Source organism: Artibeus jamaicensis, unplaced genomic scaffold (assembly GCF_021234435.1).
Source record: "Artibeus jamaicensis isolate MK-2021 breed Jamaican fruit bat unplaced genomic scaffold, CSHL_Jam_final scaffold_3307, whole genome shotgun sequence".
Taxonomy (NCBI): Eukaryota; Metazoa; Chordata; class Mammalia; order Chiroptera; family Phyllostomidae; genus Artibeus; species Artibeus jamaicensis.
In genome coordinates this window covers 6,724,389-6,749,529 of record NW_026522040.1, presented here as the reverse complement: position 1 = coordinate 6,749,529, position 25,141 = coordinate 6,724,389, and the positions used below count along the sequence as shown (strand labels likewise).

Genomic DNA, 25,141 nt, shown 5'->3' with positions numbered 1-25,141 from the left:
GGAGTGAAATTAGTAGATTCTAAGCTGTCTTTCAGGATTGGAAAACCTAGGAATATGAAAGGTGTAGAGCATGGCATAGGGTTTATGACTTCTGGTTATACAGGGTTACACTTTCGGAAACTGGCATTGAAACAGTAGTTCCAGGGTGTCTGATTAAATGTGCATGGGGGCAGTCTGCAAAGACATTGTACCTATAGAGAGCTGGTCAGTAATTTGTCAATATTTATAATTATAAATGGATGGACAGTAACAGCTGAAGCCTAAAATGTAAGTACTTGGAATCAGATAGTAAGGAATTTATTTAAATTGAAAATATTGTTTAGAGGTTAGTGGAGGTAAACATAGGGTGAAACATGATTGTGGGAAGAGAAAGCATGAGTGTGAGGTCCTTGTCTAGTCCAGATGTGGAGAGAAAGCCATCTCTTCTCTGATCTGGGAAGACTGTGGAAATCAGTATCGTACAACTCCATCCTCAGATCCTGTCGTGCCATATCACACTAAAACATTCCATCAGGTGGCCCAGCTTGTTCTAAGATAGGAAGGAGCAAAAGTTAAAGAAGAAGCACCACTATAATGTCCTTACATCTCTTTCGGGGCAGTAAGTTTGATAATGAACTTACATGTAAATAGCCAGAAACTTTTTTTCATGGCCTAGTCTTCTTTTCTTGTTTCTTTAGGCAAATATAATAATGCATATATTTATTCTTATCCTCCGTTCTTACACAAAAGGGTCACATAATATAAACCTTCCGTATGAATACAAAATCTTCCACTTTTTACAGATGTATCATATTCTGTTGTTTGACTGTACTTCAGGCCAGAAAATCAAAACCAACCCTGTCCCTTAGAGTGGTTTCAAATAGTTTTAAGCTAGAATTTTAGAGACTATAATCTCCTTTTATTAGCAATCTTTCTTTGAGGCTATGGTACAGAAGTTAGAAACCAGTTAAATATAAGTAAAAATCCAGCTGATTCTAATGTGGGCTGCGGTGAGATGCCTGTGTAACTTCACAGTTACGCTATGTTCATGCAACTTCCCTCTTTTTTGTTTTTCTTTCGTTATTACCTTTCGTTTCTCTGATGCTAACCCTACCCAATACACCAGCCTCCCTTACTGCAGGTTAGACCTTTGTTAGGAAATTGTTAGACTTGCAGATGACCTTTGTCTATTACAGTCACCAAAGCACAGCAGTTTTCAGCCCGGGTCAGAAATGGACTCCTGCTGTCTTCTTGCTGGAAGCTCTGTAAGTCCTGTTACTCAGATAGTGCCCTTCTACCGTCATCGCCCACCCTCTTACCAAGTTACACTTGGTAACACATTTTTATTGTATTGGAGATAATTCATACACTTAATAGCTGCCCCAGGAGGCTGGTACCTTAGGAGGCTAGAGACTCAGCAGGATTAGAGACACTAGGAAATGCTCTTTAAGTCCTTAAATTATACATAAGTCCTGGCCTCTTTGGAGCAAAATATGAAGGGGTGATTGATTGAAAATGTTCTTACTGCCCGGTCACAAGGAAAAAGAGTAGACTAAAGAAAGAGAAGATACAAAGAAGTTCGGGTTAGAGGAAAAAAGCACTGATTGAAAATCAGGAAGCATGGGTTTAGATCTGTGTTCTCTTGCTAATTTGGCCTGGGATTAGTTCTGTGATTTAAGTTTGCTGGGCCTAAGTTTCCACACCTATGTAATGAGTGGTTTTGTAATGGAGGGGTCAGGCCAAATGCTAAAAAACCTATTTCCTTCCCCACAAATCTTCGTGTTAGTGTGTACATGGTGACAAGTGGCCAGGCCCCACGCTGTCTGGTTACAGTTCTGAATTTTGAAAAGTCTCTAAAATTCTAAGGCAAGAAAAAATAGAAGTGAAGCACAGATGTCTTCAAGATTCAATATTGATCTCAAATACTATTACATTAGTATTGTAGCATAATAAACCACTGCCAGAATTTAGAGGTTTTAAACACTCATCTTACTCTGCTCACAGTTTTGTGGGTCAGGATTATGGGAGTGGTTCAGCCGGACGGTTTTAACTTGGGGTTTCTCCTTTTCTTTGTCCCTGCCAGTTCATAACTTTTGGCCAAGCGAGTAATAAATTTAAATACGTGTTTATACTATATATTTAGTTGTTTATAGTGGGAGGCTTATTCAGTGTATTTAGAACTTCATACTTTTGGAAATACAAATTACTTTCACAAGTTACCCTAACAGATGGAGTTAACAAAAAGTTCAGCATCTGATTCTCTGGTAGCACTTTCCAGAGAGAGCAATGAAGAGAGATGGGGAGGAAGGGAGGCATGTGGCCGCAGCCGTGGTGCTGAGGGGCCGTGGGGTCAGTGAGGTTGGAAACGGAGGGCTGAGTGTGTGCAAGTCCTGGTCCCCGGCGTGCCCATCTGGAACTCTATGGATTTCTCAGATGGGATTGACACACTTGTAATTACCGTATAAAACATTTGGGATAAGATAGCGGAAATAAGAACTATAAACTCTGACTGTGATCTTGATTATTTACCAACAGTTGCGAAGATTTAGGAGGTGCTCAAAGGGAAGAATGTCAATGTAGAGGAGCCTGGGCTATAAGCCAGTTAAGTAACTTAGGTAATAATTACAGTGCAGTTTGGCTCAAGTAAACTTTTTAAAAAAGATTATTTATTTTTAGAGAGAGGGGAAGGGTGGGAGAAAGAGAGGTAGAGAAACATCAATATGTGGTTGCCTCTTGCATGCCCCCAACTGGGGACCCAGCCCACAACCCAGGCATGTGCCCTGATAATTACAGCAGAAACTTATAAGAATGGATTATCTCCAAGAATATAAAAATAAAGCTTTAGAGAGGAAGCAGCATATCCTTTGGCATTAGAAAAAAAGTAGGGAAGGCAAATAGTAAATAGAAAGAGGAGTATATATAAAGGAGACAGGAAGGGCACTTCAGACAGGGACTTCAGAGGTATAGAGAGGACCCTGTGGGACCTGATAAGAGTTCGTTATAATCAGCTATTGGAACAGACTGTTCTGAACAAAGTATTCATTTCCCACCTGTTTTAGGGGTTCATATATAAGCATATAAAATTCCATTTTACTGTGTGACAATGATTGGTGTACATTTTTAAAGAGCACTTATTACATATATTTAAAATATATAAATTCAGCCTGGCTGGTGTAGCTCAGTAGATTGAGCACAGGCCTATGAACCATAGGGTCACTGGTTCAGTTCCTGGTTAGGGCACATGCCTAGGTTGTGGGCCAGGCCCCCAGTAGGGGGTGCATGAGAGGCAACCACACAGTGATGTTTCTCTCCCACTCTTTCTCCTTCCCTTCCCCTTGCTCTAAAAATAAATAAAATATTTTTTTAAAAAATATAAATGAATAAAAAATAAACTACATATCTTAAGCCATTTAACTTACATCCTTGTTCAGTCAGTTATGTAAAATTCTTTCTCTTTTCCTCTGATCTCTGGTCCTCATTTCCTTAGTGCAGGGAAGTGTGCTATGGGAATATAAATTCCAAACGTGTTTTGGTTTTCTAACCAATTTTCTATTTCACTGCATTCACATTGGCTTAAAATTGTTTAAAACAGCAAAATATTTTTCATTTTAACTTTTCACTTAAAAAAGAGTGAATGAAAATCACTTGTCGATACTTAGTATTCCGAATGGCATATCACTACAGTTTCTCGCCACTAGAGGGCACTAGAATATTATTTGTTTTTAGGTGGGCTGTTGATAGTGAATTTAAAATAAAAACGTTATTTTTCTTTTAAAATTATTTTTTATTTTCAATTACCATTGACATACATTATTATATTAGTTTTGTGTGTACACCCAGTGATTAGGTATTATGTAACTTAATAAGTGATCATCCCGCTAAATCTCACACCCAGCTGACACCATAAATTTCTTATTTGGCCTGCTTTGTAGTGGGAATAAAGTTTTCATCCTGAGATTACTGTGTGTTTGGCATGTATGGACAATTGTAGTACCTTCTGTGATTTTGAACTTTTTACCTTTATCTCATTCATATATAACAATTAACTCAAAATGGATCTCAGACTGTGGACACACAATGTACTTTTTTATTTTTTATTTTATTTTTTAAAAGATTTTTTAAAATTTATTTATCTTTAGAGGGGAAGGGAAGGAGAGAGGGAGATAAATATCAATGTATGGTTGCCTCTCATGTGTCCCCTGCTGGGAACTGGCCTGCAACCCAGGCATGTGCCCTGACTAGGAATTGAACTGTGATCCTCTAGTTCACAGGCCTGCACTCAATCCACTGAGCTACACCAGCCAGGGCGCAATGCATTTTTTTAAATGGACAAATGATTTGAAGAGACATGCCTCAGATGCTATATGAATGCCAATAAGTAGAGGAGTTGCTCAACATCGTAAGTCATTAGGGAAGTGTGAATTAAAAGCACAATGAAATACTGTACACCCACTACCATGGCTAACATGTAAAAGATTGATAATACCTGGTATTGGTGTGAATATAAATTAATGGGAATGCTTATAAATTACTGATGGGTAAAAGTTTACTTGTTATAAATTTAATATATACTTAATAATGACTCAGCAACTTTGCCCCTACCTATCTCTATACCCAAGAAAATGAAATGCTGTGTTTATACAAAGGTAGCCCCAAACTGGAAAGAACATCAAATATCTATCAACAAGTAAATGGATAAATTATAATACATCTACATAAAGGAATACTACTTAGCAATAAATAGAATGAACTGCACATAGAATAATATGGATGAGTCTCAAAAATATGCTAAGTGGGAAAAGCTAGACAATTAAAAGTATTTTACAACTACTTTTACAAACAATTAAAGTATTTTATATTCCATTTATAAGATGTTGCCCATAAGAGGTGAATATATTTATAGGGACAGAAAGCCGGTCGTGGTTGCCTAAGGCCATCGTGGTAGTGGTGGGGAGTCAACTGCACAGGAGAAATAGTCAAATAAATAAATGGGTTAACCCCCAAATTTCAAATTATGAAAGAAATAAAAGGCATAGGCAGCATGTGCAAGAGCCCAGAATTGGAAAAGCATATTGGTATTAGGAGCAAGATGGTACATGATGGGAGATGGGGTTGGAGAGATAAGTAAAGGCCGGATTATGGGGTAAGAGTCGAGTCTCTAAGAACTTGAAGGGGAATGGAGTCTAGACCACAAGGTGAGACCCTTCAGTGAAAGGGGGAAGGAGAAGCTGGAGCGAATTAGGTAGGCCTGGCAGTTGGAATGTGAGAGTTCAGATCGGATACATTCCTGTTTTCTTCTATTTATTCTCTTTTTCTTTAAATGTAAAATAAAGATGTCACTTGAAAGTTAAGGTCGAAGTTTCAGGGGACAGATATGAAATAGTCTTCCTGGGGAGGATAATGCGAGTGTGTACCACAAAGAAACTTGTAAGATGACTGAGGTACTATTGATGCTCATTTGAGGTTTGGGAAGATGAATTTCAGCCATTGTGGCTCAGTTGGTTGGGTATCATCCTGCAAACCGAAAGGTTGCTGGTTCGGTTCCTGGGTAGGGCACATGCCTAGGTTGCAGGTTCAGTCCCCAGGTGGGGAGCTTATGGGAGGCAGCCGGTCAATGTTTCTCTCTCACATTAGTGTTTCTCTCAGTACTTCCTTCCCCTCTCTCTAAAATAAAAGAAGTGAAACCAGTTTGCTCTTTTTTTTTTTTCTTGCAAAATTTAGCTGCTTGAGCCCAAAGATGGGCTAGAAAGATTGATAGAGGTCATCAGGATTGAGGTTTTACCTGGCAAAAATGATGGAGGGAGACAGAGAGTGAAGTTTTTTATGAGAGCCATTTTCAAGATGGACCAGGGAATCTAGGTGAGAAAAGGAGGGACGTGAAACTAGGAAGGAGTTGATGAACTGTGGAAAACGGTGGGGTCACTGGACAGAGGACACAGAACTGTGTGACACGGGGCTACTTGTGCAGTGAAATAGTAGGATAGGAGGGACCGGTTCCAGGGTGACTCGGAGGTTTCCGAAATGGAGAGAGAATTCAGGAGGAGGAGGAAGAGGTTCAGGGGCAATTTGATGAGTTTAATTTTGGACAGGCTGCGTTTGGGGAACCCATGGATGTCTAAATGGAGATGCCCAGTAGACAGTTGGATACAGATCAGTGAGATCTGGACTGTAAGTACCCACTGAGCATCTGTTAGCACATGGATGGCGACTGGAACAGGGGAGTGGGAGAGGTGATTAGAAGGTGTTTGCGGGATAAGAGAAGGGGGCGTATGTGGTTTCCTTTGTTCAGAACCAGGGCGATTATGGTGATGGTTGGTGTCTTCCCCACCCCTTCAGTATTTTGTCTCCTTTCCCAAATAAGTCCTAGAAAACACTGCATGGAGTGGTGGTAAGAGCAGAGTCTAAGTCCTGGCTTTGCCACATTCTACTGGGTGCCTTGCGCAGGTAAACTTATGGGCCTCAGTTTTCTCATCTGTTAAAAATACCTGTATCAAGGGAATGAGAAGACAGATACAGACTGGAAGAAAATGTTTGCAAGAGACATGTCTGATAAAGGACTTATTTTAAAAAACTACAAAGAGCTCTTAAAATTCAATAATAAAATAAGTAACCCAAATTTTAAAAATGCAAAAAACTTTTAACAGACATCTTACCAGAGAAAATATACAGATAGCAAATAAGCATATAGGAAGATGTGTCACATCATATGTCATCAGAGAAATGCAAATTTAAAGAATGATGAGATTACCGTACACACGTATTAGAATGGAGCTGGAGGAACTCCCATCATTCATTGCTGGCGGGTATGCAAAAGAGACGGCCACTTTGGAAGACAGTTTGGCCGTTCATTACAAACTAAAACTGTGTGGTCAAAAACTCTTACCATATGATACAGCAGTCACGCTTATTGGTATTTGCCCAAATGAGTTGAAAACCTATGTCCATACATGGATGTTTATAGCAGCTTTACTCATAATTGTCAAAACTTGGAAGCGAGTGAATGGATTAATAAAATGTAGTACATTTAGACAATGATATTAATTCAGTACTGAGAAGAAGTGAGCTATCAAGCCATGAAAAAACATGGAAGAACCTTAAGTCCATATTACTAAGGGAAAGAAGCCAGTCTGAAAAGGCTACTATATATGTATCCAACTCTATGACTTTCTGTAAAAGGCAAAACTTAGGAGACAGTGAAAAAGATCAGTGGTTGCCGGGGACTGGGAGAGGGGCAGTAGAGGAGATGAATAGGCAGAGCACAGAGGATTTTTAGGGCAGTGAAACTATTCTGTATGACAGTATAATGGCGGTGGATAAAGGTCATTGTATCTTTGCCAAATCCAGAAAATGCACATCCCCAAGAGTGAACCCTAATGTAAACTGTGGACGTGGGGTGATGCTGATGTGTTGGTGTAGGTCCATCCATGGGAACGAACGTGCCACTCTGGTGCAGGATGGGAGAGGCTGTGTGTATTAGGGGCAGGGGATACATGAGAACTGCCTGAACTTTTTGCTCAATTTTGCTGTGAACCTAAAATTCTAAAAATAAAGTCCGTTTAAAAATAAAAAACCGCTGTAATAAGAAACTGTGTGGAGACAGGTCAAAGAGCTCAGGACTGTTGGTCTAAACTTGAAATCACCAAGCTAATACTCGAGGATTCTTAGGCCTTTATTTTCAGTTGTTTGCTACTACTTGATGGGAAGGTTTTCCTTCCCGTGCTCACTTTCACCACCTCCGTCGAGGTTTTTTACAGTGATAGTGAACAGGTCCTTGGAGAGATGTAATTATAGCCTAATGGATGTATAGATAGAAATGTCTGCATTTTTATATTGCCAGGGATAAAAATGATGAAACACCCAGCTCCAATAATTAAGGTATTTATTTCACTAAGCTAAGGACTATTTGAGTCTCCTTTCACTTGTATTTCTTTGATCTTGTTTACTTTTATACCCAAGTACATTTCATACTTGAAAGCTTTCCGGAGGGATACCGTACATTCATCTGCTTTGAATACCAGGGCCTCCCTCCTCTCTGGCTCCCAAAACAATTTCTGAAAACAGTGGAGAAGGGGTATTGGGTTATACTGGTGAATACAAGAGAGCCTGTAAAATTCAGGTGCGGTAATGGGCCAGCATCTGGCTGGTAGATACTCTTCCCTCATTTCTTATTGCACACAGGTTTTTTGGGGGGTGGGAGGGGAATGGCAAAAGTCATTTTTTTCCAAAAAGAATAATACTACTGGATTTTTTACTATAGATGTTCTCACATGTGTGAACTGTCATATATAGAAGAATATTCATTACACTATTATCATGGTAATTTACAAATAGCAAACTATAGGGGATGATCTAAATGTTCATTGGTAGGGGACTGGTTCAATAAATACTGGTACATCTCTGGAATAGAGTGATGTGGAGAAGTTAAAAAGAATGAGGCAGCACTGTACATACTGATGATATGGGACAGTCTTCACATTGACGTTGAAAGGGGAAGGTCAAGAACTGTCTTTTTCCATGTGTGTGTGTGTGTGTGTGTGTGCTTTTATGCAAAACATATCTCCAGAAGAAAGCACAGAGAGAGAATTTCCCTCTCGAGAGGATAATCAGGTGCTGAAGGAAAGAGGAAGAATGAGAGAATTTTCAAAATATACTCTTTATGTCTCTTGAACTTCATGCATGAACCTTTGTTACTAGTCAAAACAAAATTTTAAAAACCTTATAGGCTTGTCCTGAGGGTTAAATGAGTCATGTACATACAGCCACCCCTGTGTCTGTGGGCTCTGCATCCCAACCCTGGTTGGAAAATATCGGAGGAAAAAATCAATGTTACATTGTTGCTGACTTGTGCTGCATCGTTAAGCCTGTGGTTGAAATGGTTGGGGACTTTTTTTTTTTCATTATTCCCTAAACAATACATATAACTATTTACATAACACTTACTTTATACTGGGTATTATACATAATCTGGAGATGATTTAAAGTATATGGGAGAATATGCAGAGGTTACACACAAATTCTGTCACTTTATATAAGAGATTTGAGCACCCTCAGATTTGGTTATCTGTACGGGGTCTGGGAACCAATGCCCCATGATACCAAGGGGTGACTGCAATCTCTTGCGGTGCTGTCTGGCGTGTAGTAGGTTAATAAATGATAGTCTTTGTTCTTGCCCTTTCCCTCCAACTCCATAATTATTGTTTGGAATGTTCCCAGGATTTTTCTTCTTCACCTAGGCCAAAGTGAATTTGAATTGTTAGTCAATGGATCTATGAGCTCTTTGAAATGTGTACTAAATTTTGTATAAGTGTATGCAGATGCTAGACTTTCTCAATTCTAGAGAGAGGGTCTGCGGCTTTCATCCAATTTTCTAAGGAGGGCCCCATGGCCCTAAGCAGTTAAGACACATTGATCTAAGCCGTTTTCCAATTTTCTATTTCCTTTGACCAGAAAATACTCTGTTGTCAGAGAGTTTTCTCTTTGTAACTAAGAAGATACTATGGCTAGTATTTTCCCTCTTAACTGTCTTTTCTAGTTCTATGTTTTCTAATTTTGTCATGTTTTGCACAAGTAATTTAAATCCCCTAGCCTTCAATTTCTTTCCTATAAGATGAAGAGGTTAATCTGAATAAACTCAGGGGTTCTCTTTACTTTGAAAATGTTATAGTTCTATCTACATTTACCAAGTGTGGGCTTGAAAAATTAGAAGTATTATCATAAACCAAGAAAACCCCTTTTTCTGGGAATAAACCTTTAGCAGAGGGCAAAATCTGAAACAAGGGATGAAATTGAAGGTTTTGGATGTGCCAATACATGCAAGCCTGATCCCAAACTGAATACCATGGTTTAATTTTATGTCAGAAATAAAGGTACCTTACTAATGAGGTAGGGATGTGTGAGGTGCTCTGGTGGCTGTGTGAGACAGAGGTGATGTCTCTGTACAGAGTTCCTTCACAAGGACTTCTGTCTGTTTTATTTTATGGATAAGGGAGAAAAGTAGATATAATAACCTGTGAGTTGTAGTTCTATACCAAGAATTGCTTTAAACGTTATTGCTTTAAACATTATGCGTTACTGGTGGTGTCCTAAATCAGAGTTACGACCTACTTGTTTGACTGTCACTACACACTGTGTCAGTTGTACGTGTGATCACTCACACGGCCGCACAACCCAAGGTGCTCAGAGTCACTCATGCCCAGATCTCTGTGGTTCTCAGCTGTGTTTACTTCCTTTAAATTAAAATGCTGTTTCTTTCACATGTGTATTTTTGTTTCCCCACCACTTTTTTTTTACCACCATGACTACTGTGACCTGTTTTAAGTGTGTAACATTCCGTACACACTTAAAAGCAAGCAAAGGGTAGATTTCCACCTTTAAAACTACACAGGCATTTTTGGATAACACATTCTTGGCCATGGAACCTGGACAACATTTATCAGACATAGTAGGGAAAGTTCTTACTCTGCATTAATAAAATAGACAGCTGGAAATTTTTAACAAATTGTTTCAACTGTTTTCTTAAAGACACTTCCTCCACTGCCAGTGATCTTGATCAGTGATGGTCCATCATCCGGAAGCAGTTATTCACATAACTGATGACCTTGGCTTCCACTTTGGTTGAGAAGAGAGCCACTTTCTTCTATACTTGCTTGTATTTTTTGCTTTAATGTTTTCTGCAGAACTACATCCTTTGGGTGTTTTAGGAGTTTTTCCTTTTTTTTTTTTTCTTGAGGATTCTTGAATTTTTGATCTTGGTATTAATGGTTTTGAGTCTTCTCCATTATGGTTTTATTTTTCTGCATTTTTAGCTGGAGTATTTTGTATAGGTTTCTTTGCTGGAGCTTTTTCTTCACTTCTTCATCAAAGTCACCATCTTTATCATCAACTTCATCAGCAGCAAGTTTTACTCTTTCTGTGGAACCTCACTGCCACTTCCAGGGGCAGAACACGTTGCAGATACAATTAGGAGTTTCACATCCTCCTCCTCTTCCTGCTGCCTCGACACCTTCTCCACAGCTCCTGCCCACTAACAGCACAGGCCCCGAACCACACTGCCACCGTGAGACCACACAGGTAGTGTTATTTCAAAGCCACCAAGGAGGTGTGTTGGCTGTACAGACATTTTCAGACTTGCCAGTGTTACTTTAATTGGGCTTTCTCCACAATTCATTGCCTCTGCTTCAGCAACGTGCAATTCATCCTTTGCAGCAGCCCCTAAACTGACCATTCTTTAAGATGATTGTTGTTCATTTTCATCATTATCCACATTGAAGTGATCATCTTTGTCAGCCTTTAAGTTCACAACTGAAAAGATAGTTCTGGGGCCTCACGGGGGCTCCCGTGCTTGGCCATCAAATCTTCCATGGGGTGGTGGCGCAAGCTTAGGTGGGAGAAAAGGCTGATGGAGATAGAGACCACAACTGCAGAACAGGTGCGCAGGCTGGCATCGCACCAGGGTCAACTGTTATTTTTTGCCTATTGTTTTGAAAGGCTTAAGAGAAGATGGAATTTTTGACCTACAAAGTAGTTCAGAATTAATAAGAGTTTGTTCAACAGGCATGTGAAGTTAAAGGCATTTCAGGTACAGTGCAGAGGTGCCGAGATTCTGGTCTTTGCTCTGCCTCTTACTAGCTGTGATCTTAGGTCAGTTCCTTAACCTATCTGTACTTCAGTTTTCTTTATTTTAAAACGGTGACACAACAACAACTACCTCATAGGTTATTAGAAGGATAATATATGCCAAGACGACAGTGTTTGAAATGTAGAAAGTATTCAATAAATGTAATCCTTTTTTCCTTATTGTTACCTAAGACATGGAGACATTAAACACCATGACAATTTTGGAGACTTAAAGCATTAGATACAATATAACATTCTTCAAGATCCAAATCTAATACTGTTTCCCCAGCGAACCTTCCCACAAGCATTGAGTCATGTTGCCGTGGCTCTTTGGTGGTGATTGTAACCTGTCTGGAACTTCTAGGCCTTCCAGGTTAGAGGCTGTATTATTTCCAACGAATGTATACTGAGTATCTCGGCATATCAGACGTTATGCTCAGTGAGCAGTACAGATAAAGTCTCTGCTCTCTTGAAGATTAAATTCTAGAATGGGAAAACAAACAAACAAAAAAGGTGAGCATGTCTCACCTTTGGGGTAGATTCTCTTCCATGAGTCAGAGAACTCTCAATATGTTAGTTTCATCTTTTTCAGTATCTTTTACTTATTTTAAATAGTGGTAAGTAATTGAAGAAAATAAGATAATGGGTTCAGGGTATTGGGTGCAGGGCTAGATAGGATGATCAGGGAAGGCCTTAAAGGGGTGACACTTGACTTGAGTCCTTAAGGATGAATTCCTTGGATTGTGCATGACACCTGTTATACCTCAGCTCCGCCTGTCCGAGTCCTGACCCAGTGTTGGTCGTTTCCTTCAGGTTACCTGAGAGTGGTAATACCTGAGTTTGGTTTGTACTCACACTGCTTGTTTGTTCGGCTGTAGCTCTACTGCTTTCCCTCCCTCTCTCCACAAGAGTGCGCTCTTGAGCTGACCTGACTTTTTTTAAGTCAGTGAATGAATTTACTCTTTTCTTTTTAACTTTATTTTTTAATTACAGTTTATATTCAATGCAATTTTGTATTCACTTCAGGTATACAGCATAGTCGTTAGACGGTCATATGCTTTACAAAACGTTTCACCCCATATCTCCAGTATTCACCTGGCACTATACATGGTCACTACAGTATTATTGACCACATCCCCCATTCTGTACTTTACATCCCGGTGACTGTTCTGTAACTGCCAGTTTGTATTTTTGAATTCCTTCTCTTTTTTCACCCAGTCCCCTTCCCTCTGGCAACCATCAATCTATTTTCTGTATCTATGAATCTGAGCTGATTTTTGAATCTAGCAGCAACTCTAAATTTTCTCTTTTTATTTCTAAAGGAAGGGGAATAGAGGGAGAGAAACATCGATGTGAGAGAGAAACATTGGTCAGTTGCCTCTCGCACACCCCCAACCAGGGCCCTGGCCTGTGTCCTGGGCATGTGCCCTGACCAGAAATTGAGCCATAGACCTTTCACTTTGTGGGACCACCCCAACCCACTGAGCCACACCAGTCAGGGCAACACCTTTATTCTTTATCTGTTCATGTTTCGGTTTGATGCCTGGGGTTTTTAACTCCATCCCTAGATATTCTTTTTGGGTGTATGTGCCATTCATTTCCTTATTACGCTCCCTCAGTGAGTAGTAAGTTTGAGGCAAACTTCGCTGTAAACACTCGGAACGCTTGGTCACCGTAACAGATGATCTACGAATTCTACAGAGTAGTCAATTCAGAGACTTTCCAAATATTTGTAACTAAAGTAAAAAACTTTTACTGAAGAGAACCCAGGCCTCCTAAAGCTAGGTTGCAGCTGGAAAAAACCATGCTTTCTCTTTAAAAAAAAATTTTTTAATTGACTTCAGAGAGAAAGAGAAAGGGAGGGAGAGAGAAAGAGAAACATTGATTTATTGCTCCACTTATTCATGCATTCATGGGTTGATTCTTGTATGTGCTGTGACTGGGATTGAACCCACGACCTTGGCCCATTGGAACAACACTAACCAACTGGCCTACCAGCCAGGGCGGTCATGCGCTCTTTTTAACACATGCTCAGTAACAGTGATAACCTTCCAGCCACTCTTCTTTGAGAGCTAACCTATTCTGTTATCCCACAGTCAGAATAGCCTTGCTGCTTCTGGTGACCACTTTAAGGAAACAATCCTCTGTTGCATTTGGTAAGTCAGAGTATAAGAAACAGTTTCCTGAGTTGACTTGAAGGGCCTCATTTGAGGGGTTGGTCGGAGTGAGGTTTCTATAAAGAGACTGGGTTTCCCGGATCCACACCGAGATATGAAACAAGCTGAGTAAAGTTGTTGATTATCAGAATGAAGAGCCAGCTCTCTCTCCAGAATACTTTGGGGCATAAATTTCATAGCAGTGATCTCTTTGTGTATGCCCAGATCCTCAGTTGTTTTCTTGACAGTAAAGAAAAAAAAAAGGGAGAGAAAAGCATAACATCTCAGAATTAGGCCTCAACCATTGGTTTTCTGGGCTTTCGGGTTGTACTGGCTGAGTCGTTTCTCGGTAGGTTGGGATTCCGCACAGAAGGATCACCTGAGTTTTTTTTCTCTCCTTGTCAGGTACCTCCCTGAATCACAATGAAAGGAGATTCTTACTATTTTTAGAAGAACAATGGGCCCCTTTCTGCCTACTAATTATTTCAACAACATTTTTAACTCCTATGTAGACTCTAGACCTGATGCTAAAGGCTAATAATCTGTTCTATTCAGTTTTTCATCTCTGGTTTTTCTGGAAGAAGAGTCACTTCATCTTTGTATTGAGCCAGTCTTCATGGTATATGACACATTTTAAAGAGCTCATCTTGTTTCTGTTGGAAATATTCAATTCCTAAATGGGGATGGCTGGGGTGGGAGGGAGTGGGGGGGGGTGGAGGCAACTGTACTTGAACAACAATTAAAAAAAAAGAAAAAATTTCAGTTTCGTTTTCTTAACTAAAGTGGCACCATAACAATTCAAAATCACTCTGTTTAAGACAAAGTATTACCAACTATAAACCTGAGGGAAATACAGATTTCATTATATTTGCATTTTATATTACACATTTTCTTAGATTCTTTGGGGTAGATTCTCTTCCACGAGTCAGAGAACTCTCAATATGTTAGTTTCATCTTTTTCAGTATCTTAAGATATAAGATGGTACCGCTGTAGGTTGAAAAAAATGTCTTCTGATCTTTTTATTAAAAAAATTTTTTAATCCGCACCTGAGTATGTTTATTGGCTTTAGAGAGAGAGGGAAAGAGAGAGATAGAGAAAGAAAGAAACATAGAGTGATTGCCTCCCTTATGTGCCTGTCTGGGGATCGAACCTGCAACCCAGACATATGTCCTGACTGGGAATCAGACCCGTGACCCTTTGGTGTACAGGAGGATGCTCCAACCAACTGAGCCACCCAGCCAGGGCTTCTGATCTTTTTAAAGGTGCACAATTCACCCTTAAATATAAAAAATTATAAGTAAAATTTTTACTTTAAATATTATTAAATTCTAAAATAGTAACAGTTTAACTAAACATTTTTAAAGGGTTGAAAAAAGTTTTTTTTAATATATTTTATTGATTATGCCATTACAGTTGACACATTTCCCCCCCTTCATTCCCCTCCACCCTGCACACCCCCTCCCCCACCTTTCCCCCCCTTTAGTTTATGACCATGTGTCTCAAGGTCTTTAGATTCTATATTTCCCCTACTATTCTTGCCCCCCCCCCGTCTATTTTCTACCTACTGTCTATGCTACTTATTTTCTGTACCTTCTCCCCCCTTCTCCTCCTCCCACTCCCCTGTTGCTATCCCTCCATGTGATCTTCATTTCTATGGTTCCACTCCTGATCTAGCTGTCCTCTTAGTTTGCTTTTGTTTTAGGTGTGGTTGTTAATAACTGTGAGTTTGCTGTCCTTTCACTGTTCATCTTTTTTATCTTCTTTTTCTTAGGTAAGTCCCTTTAACATTTCATATAATAAGGGCTTGGTGATGATGAACTCCTTGAATTTGATCTTATCTGAGAAGCACTTTATCTGCCCTTCCATTCTAAATGAAAGCTTTGCTGGATAGAGCAATCTTGGTTGTAGGTCTTTGGATTTCATGACTTGGAATACTTCTTTCCAGCCCCTTCTTGCCTGTAAGGTCTCTTTTGAGAAATCCTCTGACAGTCTGATGGGAACTCCTTTGTAGGTGACTGTCCCCTTAGCTCTTGCTGCTTCTAGGATTCTCTCCTTCATTTTAATCTTGGCTAATGTAATGCTGATGTGCCTTGGTGTGTTCCTTCTTGGGTCCAACTTCTTTGGGACTCTCTGAGCTTCCTGGATTTCCTGGAAGTCTATTGCCTTTGCCAGATTGGGGAAGTTCCCCTTTATTATTTGTTCAAATAAGTTTTCCACTTGTGGCTGTTCCTCTTCCCCTTCTGGTACCCCTATAATTCGGATGTTGGAACGTTTAAAGATGTCCTGGAGGTTCCTAAATCTCTCCTCATTTTCTTTGAATTTTTGTTTCTTCATTTTCTGTTTGGTCATTTTTTTCCTCCTTCTGGTCCACTCCCTTGATTTGAGTCCCAGTTTCCTTTCCATCACTATTGGTTTCCTGTGCAATTCCCTTCATTTCAATTAGTTTAGCCTTCATATGTTCCTCTAATTTGTGACTAAAATCAACCAGTTCTGTGAGCATCCTGATGACCATTGTTTTGAACTGTGCATCTGAAAGTTTGGCTATCTCTTGGTCGCTTAGATTTAAGGGCTCTGGGCCTTGAGCTGTTCTTGAGCCATAATGTTTTGGTCTGTTCGCGCCTGTTACGTATGAGAAGCAGAGACTTAGGTCTTCACCAGGGCGGGGCCACCCTGGTCACTGGGTTGTGATGCTGTATGTCAGAGCGGGGCAATAGCGGTCCCCTCTGCTGCTTCCTGCCGCTGGGGCCTATGCAGTCTGTCTCACTGCTCTCTCACTGCTGGCTTCTTCGCTGGTTTATCTGCGCGTGAATGTGTGACAGCGGTCAGCCTGCCGCCTTGCGCCCTCACTGGGTCCACCTGTCACCACCCCACACCTGGGATCCGCCCACAGCTGCCTGCGTACCTGGATGGGGGGATCTTTCCTGCCCGCCTCTGCTCTGCTGCTGGCTCTGCCCCTCTTACCGGTCTGGCTGAACGGTTTGTTGTTGTTGGACTTCTGTATAGTTCAATTTTCTGTGGTTGGGTTGTGTTTTTTGTTACTAAAACTTTGTTGTCTTTAAACTTGGTTGTGCAAGAAGGCACAGTGTTTCCACCTATGCCTCCATCTTGGCAGAAGTCCCTGAAAAAAGTTTTTTGAATATTATTGGAAACAAGTCAATAATGTTTACTTATTATTTGTATTTCCACATAGGCACCAGGAAATCTTCGGGATTTAAAAATAATAGTTTATTGGTTGATAATGAAGTTAGAGACATAACAGGTATAACTGAAGATAGTTGCATAGTAGCAGTAATGAGTTGAAAACACTTTTGTTTATATCCTAATCCAATCTTTTTGGTGAATTTTAGAGAACACAAAAATACAGACTCATGCATTCCATTAGTTGGCAGTGATGACATCATCACAAACCATACAGCCTTTGGAAAACACCGTTCTACACTCCTGAGAGAATGAAAAGGGAAAAAGACAGATAACATTTTAGGATTATTATGAAAATACTTTTGCCTTTGAAACCCCCTGAATAAGAAAAGGGGAAGGTGGAAAGAAGGAAATCCCCACTGTTAATGGCAGAGGTCACTGAAGTGTGTAAGACTGAAGAGACTTTTCTGAGATACTCATTTGCAGGCAAAAAAGAAAATTCAGGTCTTACACAAAGCCCTCGGTAAACCCCAGACCTCCCACTGGTCTCCAGCACCTCTTACATCAGTGTTCTCAAAGTGTGTTCCCTGGATTCCAGGATGGGGGAAGGCAGAGCTATTTGCATAATATTAACATGTTATTTGCCTTTTCCATTGTGTTGATGTTTGCACAAATGGAACGTAAACAATGGTGGATGAAACTGTTAGTGCCTTCCATAGTAAGGCTCTGGCACCAGACCCTTAGTTGTCATTGTGTTCTTCTTTGCTGTGCACTTGCAGTTCAAATTTTTTTCCCATTTCAATTAAGAATGTCCTTGATGAAGCAATTAAAATAATAATTGTAATTATTTATTATTATTTTAATCCTCACCCAAGGGTGTGCTTATTGACTTTAGAAAGAGAAGGGTGAGATGGGGTGGGGAGAGAGGGAGAGAGAAACAAACATCGATGTGAGAAACAATCAGTTGGTTGCCTCCCATGTGCACCTTGACCAGGAATCAAACCTGCACCTAGGCATGTGCCCTGACTAGGAATTGAACCCACAACCTTTTGGTATATGGGACAATGCTCCCACCACCCGAGCCACATGGCCAGGACAGCAATGAAAATTATTCATTTTATTAAATACCAGCCTTACTATATAATTCTTAATCTTTCTCTCTCTCCTTTTTTTTTTTTTAGATGAAATGAGTAGTACATTTGGTACAGTTGACTCTGGAATAACATGAGTTGAGTTTGAATTGCACAGGTCTCTTTATATGCAGATTTTTTTCCAGTAAATATTATAAATGTAGTTTCTCTTACGATTTTCTTCTTATGATTTTCTTAATATTTTTCTTTCTTTAGCTAACTTTATGGTAAGAATACAGAGTTCTGATATATCTAACATACAAAATATATGATAATCAACTGTTTACATTATCTGTAAGGCTTCTCGTAAACAGTAGACTCTTGGTAGTTAAGTTTTGGGGGAGTGAAAAGTTGTGTGTGGATTTTGAATGTGTGGGTTGGTGTCCCTAACCCCCATGTTGTTCTGGGTCACCTGTACTCGTACAGCACTTCCTGTTGCGTGCTTTGCAAGAACAGCTGACAGACAAAAGTATTCAGACTTGAGCGTTTGGCAGCCATTTTCATCTAGGTAAATCATCTTCACCCAGTTGTTCACATTAGAATTGGAAGTCGTTTTTCCTTTTCTCTCACCTCTTACGTCCAATTCATGAGCAAGTCTTGTGAGTTCTGCATTTGAAATTACCCCCAAATCTATCTGTTTTTCTCCATCCTTGTTAATATCAGCCTACTCCTGGTTACTGTCATCTGTTGGTTTGGTCCTTGCTTAAAATCCTTCAATAAGCCCTGGCTGGTATAGCTCGGTGGATTGAAGGGTCGCTGGTTCCACTTCCCAGTCAGGGCACGTGCCTGGGTTGCAGGCCAGGTCTCCAGTGGGAGCCATGTGAGAGGCAACCACACATTGATGTTTCTCTTCCTCTCTTCTCCCTCCCTCGCCCTCTCTTTAAAAATAAATGAAGTTAAAAAAACAAAAAAAAATTTTTATTGACATCCATTAGAACGAAATCCAAAATCTTTTTTTTTTAAGATTTTATTTATTTATCTTTAGAGAGGAGGGGAAGGAGAGAGGGAGAGAAACATCAATGTATGGTTGCCTTTCGTGCGCCCCTTGCTGGGAACCAGCCTGCAACCCTGGTATGTGCCCTGACTGGGAATCGAACCGTGATTGTCTGGTTCGCAGGCCCGAGCTCAATCCACTGTGCTACACCAGCCAGGGCTAAATCCAAAATCTTTATATTGGCTTGTAAGGCCTTCATGTTTGGGCTTTTTCCTGTCTTTGCGACCTCATTCTATCTCTCATTCACAAAATTCTTACCACGCAAATTATCTTTCCATTCCTTAAACATTCCAAAGTTTTTCTTACATCGGAGTGTTTTTCTCATCCTTCTGGTCTTAGCTAAAGTATTGTCACCTTAGAAATGCCTTTCTTGATCATTCTATTGAAGGAAGTTTTGGGTTTTTTTTTTCTTTTACACTTTACATTGATCATTTCTTTTATAGCATTACCATAAATTTAATTATTCCAGGCTACAAAGGAAACTGAAAAGGAAGGTATCTTGGAGGTGAAAGAAATGATGGAATAATGTTAGAAAAGCCAAGGGGAGAAAGTCTTTCAAGAAAAAGGTGTTAAAGCCCTGGCTGGTGTAGCTCAGTGGATTGAGCACAGGTTTGCAAACCAGGGGATCCTGGTTCAATTCCCAGTCAGGGCACATGCCTGGGTTGCAGGCTGGTTCCCTGCAGGCCAGTTCCCAGCAGGGGATGCATGAAAGGCAACCATACAGTGATGTTTCTTTCCCTCTCTCCTTCCCCTCTAAAGATAAATAAATAAAATCTTTAAAAAAGGAAAAGAAAAAGGTGTTAATAATGTCAAAACCCTAAGAGGTAAAGTAAGGTAAAAGGTCTTCATTAGATTTAGCAACAAGGACATAATGACTTTGGTGTAGTTTCAGTGGATTGCAGGAGCCAGACTGTAGTAGACTGAGGAGTGAGTGGAAAGGAAAGAATTGGGGTTATAGTGAACTTAGAAGGCCAACATGTTTCTCTTTGAAGTAAGTACAGAGAGTAGCATTTGCTGAAGGGGAAAGGTAGAAGATTTCCCTGGGGGATAGGAGAAACCCGAACACATTCTGTGCTGATGGGAAGAAGTCAATAGAGAGTGAAAGGTTGAGGAAATGTAAGTGAAGGGGATAATTGATAGAGAATTGTCCCTTAGAAGGTAAGGGAGAGTTGGATCTAGAACACTGGTTGGAGGGATCAGATTTAGGTGGTGTACAGTCTATTCAGGCCGCCATAACAAAATACCACAGACTGGGTGGCTTAAACAGCAGAAATATGTTTTCTGGAGGCTAGAAGTCTGAGATCGGCAGCTATCAGGGTTCATTTCTGATGAGGCCTCTCCTTCTGGTTTATAGATGGCTGCCTTCTCCCTGTGTCTTCACATTGCCTTGCCACTGTGTGCCAGAGAGAGAGAGAGAGCAAGCCGTGCCAGCCTTCTGGTGTCTCCTCGTAAAGATGATAATTCTATGAGGTTAAGACTCTATCATTAATGACCTCATTAGCTTTAATTACTCTCCTATGGGCCCTGTTGCCAAGTACAGTCACATTGGGAGTTACGGCTTCGACATATGTATTTTGAGGGATACAATTTAGTCCATAACAGAGGGGAAGAAAGAATCCTCTTCCATTAAAACAGGAGGGAGACTTTCTACATGTACCCAGGCCCAGAAGAGGGAGCCACAACCTGTGGGTCGTTGAGAGCTCCAAACAGGTTGCCCAGGGCTAGTCACAGGCAGCATCTGACATAGGTCTGCACCAGGTCTTTGCAGATCTACCTAATACAAGGAAACAGCCACAAAGAGGCAGCCAAAATGGGGAGACAAACAGGCAGCAAATGAAAGAACAAGAGAATTCTCCAAAAGAAGAGCTAAATGAAACGGAGATAAGCAATTTATCAGTATAGAGTTCAAGGTAATGATCATAAGGATACTCAATGGCGTGAAAAAGGACATAAAACCCATAAAAAAGGACCAATCAGAAATGAAGAATACAATATCTTAAATAATGAACACACTGGAAGGAATAAATAATAGATTAGATGAAGCAGAGGATTGAATCAGTGATTTGGAAGACAGGGTAGAAAACATCTAATCAAAGCATCACAAAGAAAAAGAATTTTAAAAATGAGGATAGTATAAGGGAACTTTGGGACAATATGAAGCATAACAATATTCACAACATGGGGGTACGAGAAGGAAAAGAAAGAGAACAAGGGATCAGAAACCTATTTGAAGAAATAATGACAGAAAACCCCTAACCTGGTGAGAGAAAAAGACACACAAGTCCAGGAAGCACAGAGAGTCCCAGACAAGATGGACCCAAAGAGGCCCACACCAAAACACATCATAATTAAAATGGCAAAGGTTAAAGACAAGAAGAGAATCTTAAAAGCCACAAGAAAAAGGCAGTTTGGTACCTGTACCTACAAGGGAGCTCCCATAAAACTGTCAGCTGATTACCCAACAGAAACATTTCAGGTCAAAAAGGAGTGGCATGAAATATTCAAAGCGATGAAAAGCAAGGACCTGCAACCAAGGCTGCTTTTCCCAGTAAGGCTATCATTTAAAATTGAAGGAGAGCCCTGACAGGTGTGGCTCAGTGGGTTGGGCATCATCCTGCAAACCAAAAGGTCACTGGTTCAATTCTTAGGGTACACGCCTATGTTGCAGCCCACGTCACATGTTGGGGGTGTGTAAGAGGCAACCAATCAATGTTTATCTCGCACATTGATGTTTCTCTCCCTTCCTTACCCACTATCTAAAAATAAATAAATAAAATATTAAAAAAATAAAATTGAAGGAGAACTAAAGAGCTTCTCAGACAAGAAAAAGCTAAAGGAGTTTGTTACCACCAAACCAGTATCACAACAAGCGCCAACGGGCTTGCCTGAAGAAGACAGAGGAGAAGGAGCATAGTTAAAAAAGATAAAATGGCAATAAATACATACCTAGCAATAATCACTGTAAATGTGAATGGCTCAAATACTCCAATCAAAAGACATAGGGTAGCTAAATGGATAAAACAGGAGGGAGATAGGAGAAGACGGTGTAGATAAGGCTGTAGGCTTTGGTGTCAAGTTGAAAAACATATTTCCATTTAATGGTTTTCGTTTTCTCGGTGAAAAAAGGAGTACAAGCAATGTACTGAGTGTAAGGGATAGATGTTCTGCACTTGAGAAGAGTAGAGAATATTTGACAACTGATATGGAGATGAGGAGAAATGACCGAGTAGGGGAACATGGCAGAATCACTAGGTCGTATTGACCTTTCTGCGTGCTTGGGTGGTTGTCAGCAGCCGAGTGGCTCAAGCATAAGCATGACTGTTCGGTACTGGTAGTCTTGTGTGTCTGAATACGGCCTTTCAAAAATCTGCATTGTGTGAGACCTCTTACAACCAGGAGCAGACTCCTGTTAACACCACAGCATTAGCACACCTTTAAGATGATTGAATTCTCTTCCACAGTCATCATCACTGCTAGACTTGGCAGAGGATTTTGACCAGACCATCTTTCCCTTGTAAATTTATGGACCTCAGAAGGTATTTACCAAATCTGTAGGCAAGAATTAGCTCATAACCTTTAAAATCAGAGCAAATTTGTCTTGCAGTCATTCGGATCAAGTGACCAACAGCACAGCTGATCCCCAGTATTCTTAGATTTTATATTTCACATTTGCCTACTCACTAAAATTTATTTATAAACTTATTTGCTATCTCCACCATTAATACTTGTGGTTGTTGCTTCATTTTAGTGGGCATTCATGGACATGTGCACAGTGGCAGAAATTTGACTCACCCGATATGTATATTCCCGGCTGAGGTCAAACAAGGCATTGCTCTGCCTTCTTGTGTAAGCTCTCAGGCTCGAATCCAAGTGTTCTTCTCATGGTCTACTTAGTGCCATGTTTTTTGCCTCTTTCTGCTTTTTCTTAGGGGTTTCATTGTTTAAAATGTAGCTCAGACATAGAGCTGAAGTGATGCCTAGTTTTCCCAAGCACAAAATGACTGTGATAAGCTTTATAGAGACAGTACGAAGATTAGATAAGCTTCACTCAGCCATGAGTTACTTGGTAAAATGTAAAAAGATGAACAACACCAAGCACTGGCAAGGATATAAAGTAACTGGAACACCGATATTCTGCCAGTAGGAATATAAATTAGTACAAGCACTTTGGAAATTTGCTTGATATACCTAACTGAATATGTGCGTACCCTATCACCAGCAAGTCCATTCCTTGATATATACCTAACAGAAATATTTTCATTTTCATGAGCACAACATATACAAGTATGTTCATAGTGATAATGTTTTTCATGGCCCCCAGACTGAAAATAACTTTCACCAGGGGAATGTGTTCAGTAAATTAGGAATATCCATGCAATAGGATGCTCTCCATCAGTAAAAATAAGTGAACTGCCAAGTGCAGCTTATTGCTCATGGTGCAACTTGAATAACTCAGAAATATACTGAACTGGAAAAACAGGCACTCGAGTGCATCTTTCATGACATTTATGTCAGGTTCGAAAACTGACAGAACTGGCCAGTCCAGGGTAAAAACTGAGAGGGGAGGCCCTAGGGTGCTGGTAATGTTCCATTTCCTCATCTCGGTAAGCAGTTACCGAGCATAGATGTGCTTTTGAAATTTTACCCTTCTTTGTATTTACTTTTTATTGTATTTTTTCTACCATTTATACCCCTATACTTTCTTCCATCTCCACATACCCTCAAATTATAACTTTTTGATTTGTGTACTTTTTTTGTAGATAAGTTATGCTTCAGTAAAAAGTTTGTTTTTTAAAAAAGAGGCCCTGGCTGGTGTGGCTCAGTGAATTGAGTATTGTCCTGCTAACCAAAGGGTCACTGGTTCAATTCCCAGTCAGGGCACATGCCTAAGTTGTGGGCCAGGACCCCAGTAGGGGGCGCATGAGAGGCAACCACACATTGATATTTCTCTCCCTCTTTCTCCCTCCTTTACCCTCTCTCCAAAAATAAATAAATAAAATCTTTTAAAAGTAATTAAAAAAAAAGAATATATTGAGAAGTTCACATTCTGCATTTATTTGATAACTTTATGCTTCATTATTTTACCCTGTACTGCCCCATCCTCCCCGCCCAACCCCTACTCTGTGATGAAATTGAGGCCCCTGAATGCATATTCCTTCTCACTCTTATTCTGGTTGTTTTCAAATTCAAGAGGAAGTTTCCAAGTTTAAGCTTGACTTCTCTTTGAGGACAGTTCTAGCTATAGGTACTAACTGTGTAAAACTGAACCCTGACCTAAGTAGGGTTCTGTTTAGCTGTGTCAGGAAAATTGAGGGTTTAAGTCCACACTCCACCCCCAGATTCTAAGGGACTTAACAGGGAGTGGAAAAGGTGGTAAATTTGGTACCTGCTTTAGTGTACTGTGTCTCTGTATTGCTTAATTGTTTACCTGAGGAGCGGTGCTTGGATTAGTGAGTGGCAAGGACCTACATACAGCCGTACTAGGCACACTTTTGTTAATAGTGATGTTTCTATGTATGGTTTTGTTAGTTCTTACTCAGATCTAAATCCCTTTTCCTTCTTGTACCCTCAGATGATTGTCCTATATTTTACTTATTTTGGGCTTTACTCTGAGATAGCTATTTTTTATGTCATTTTTCTCTCCACTGATATTCATTGGTTTTTACTATGTATGAGATAGTTGAACAAGACACATAATCTCTGCCCTCAAACAGTTTGAAGTTCTAGTGTGGAAATAGACAAATGATCAATTATATTGTCAAAAGTGATATGTGCTATGATAGAGATGAATCTGGGGGATTTCTCAGTAACTCACAGAATCGATTCTTAACCTAGACCAGGAGGTGGAAGTGTGCACTTAAGGAAATTATAGATGAGTAACTTTTGAAAGCGTGTGTGTGTGTGTGTGTGTGTGTGTGTGTGTGTGTGTGTTTCAGAGGACATGGGGGAATTCAGAGAGCAGAGGCTTAGGAGATATGCAGAGGTTAAGTCATGAGGGAGGGTCATATTAAGGACTTTGGATTTTATTTGGAAGATGGTGGGAAGCTATTCAGGCGCTATGAGCGGGGAAGTGATGTGATCAGGATTGGAAATGATTGTGCTGGTGATAATCACATTAAAATAAGTT

The 25,141-nt window shown here is 40.1% G+C and overlaps 1 protein-coding gene and 1 pseudogene across 2 annotated transcripts in view; one reads left to right on the top strand and one right to left on the bottom strand.

The window, feature by feature from the left end:
- The window catches only part of AHCYL2 (adenosylhomocysteinase like 2), a 155,251-nt gene that overhangs the window by 67,067 nt on the left and 63,043 nt on the right, over positions 1–25,141 (top strand). The gene's annotated exons all lie outside the window — the stretch shown is intronic.
- LOC119064238 (nucleophosmin-like) lies at positions 10,495–11,303 on the bottom strand (annotated as a pseudogene).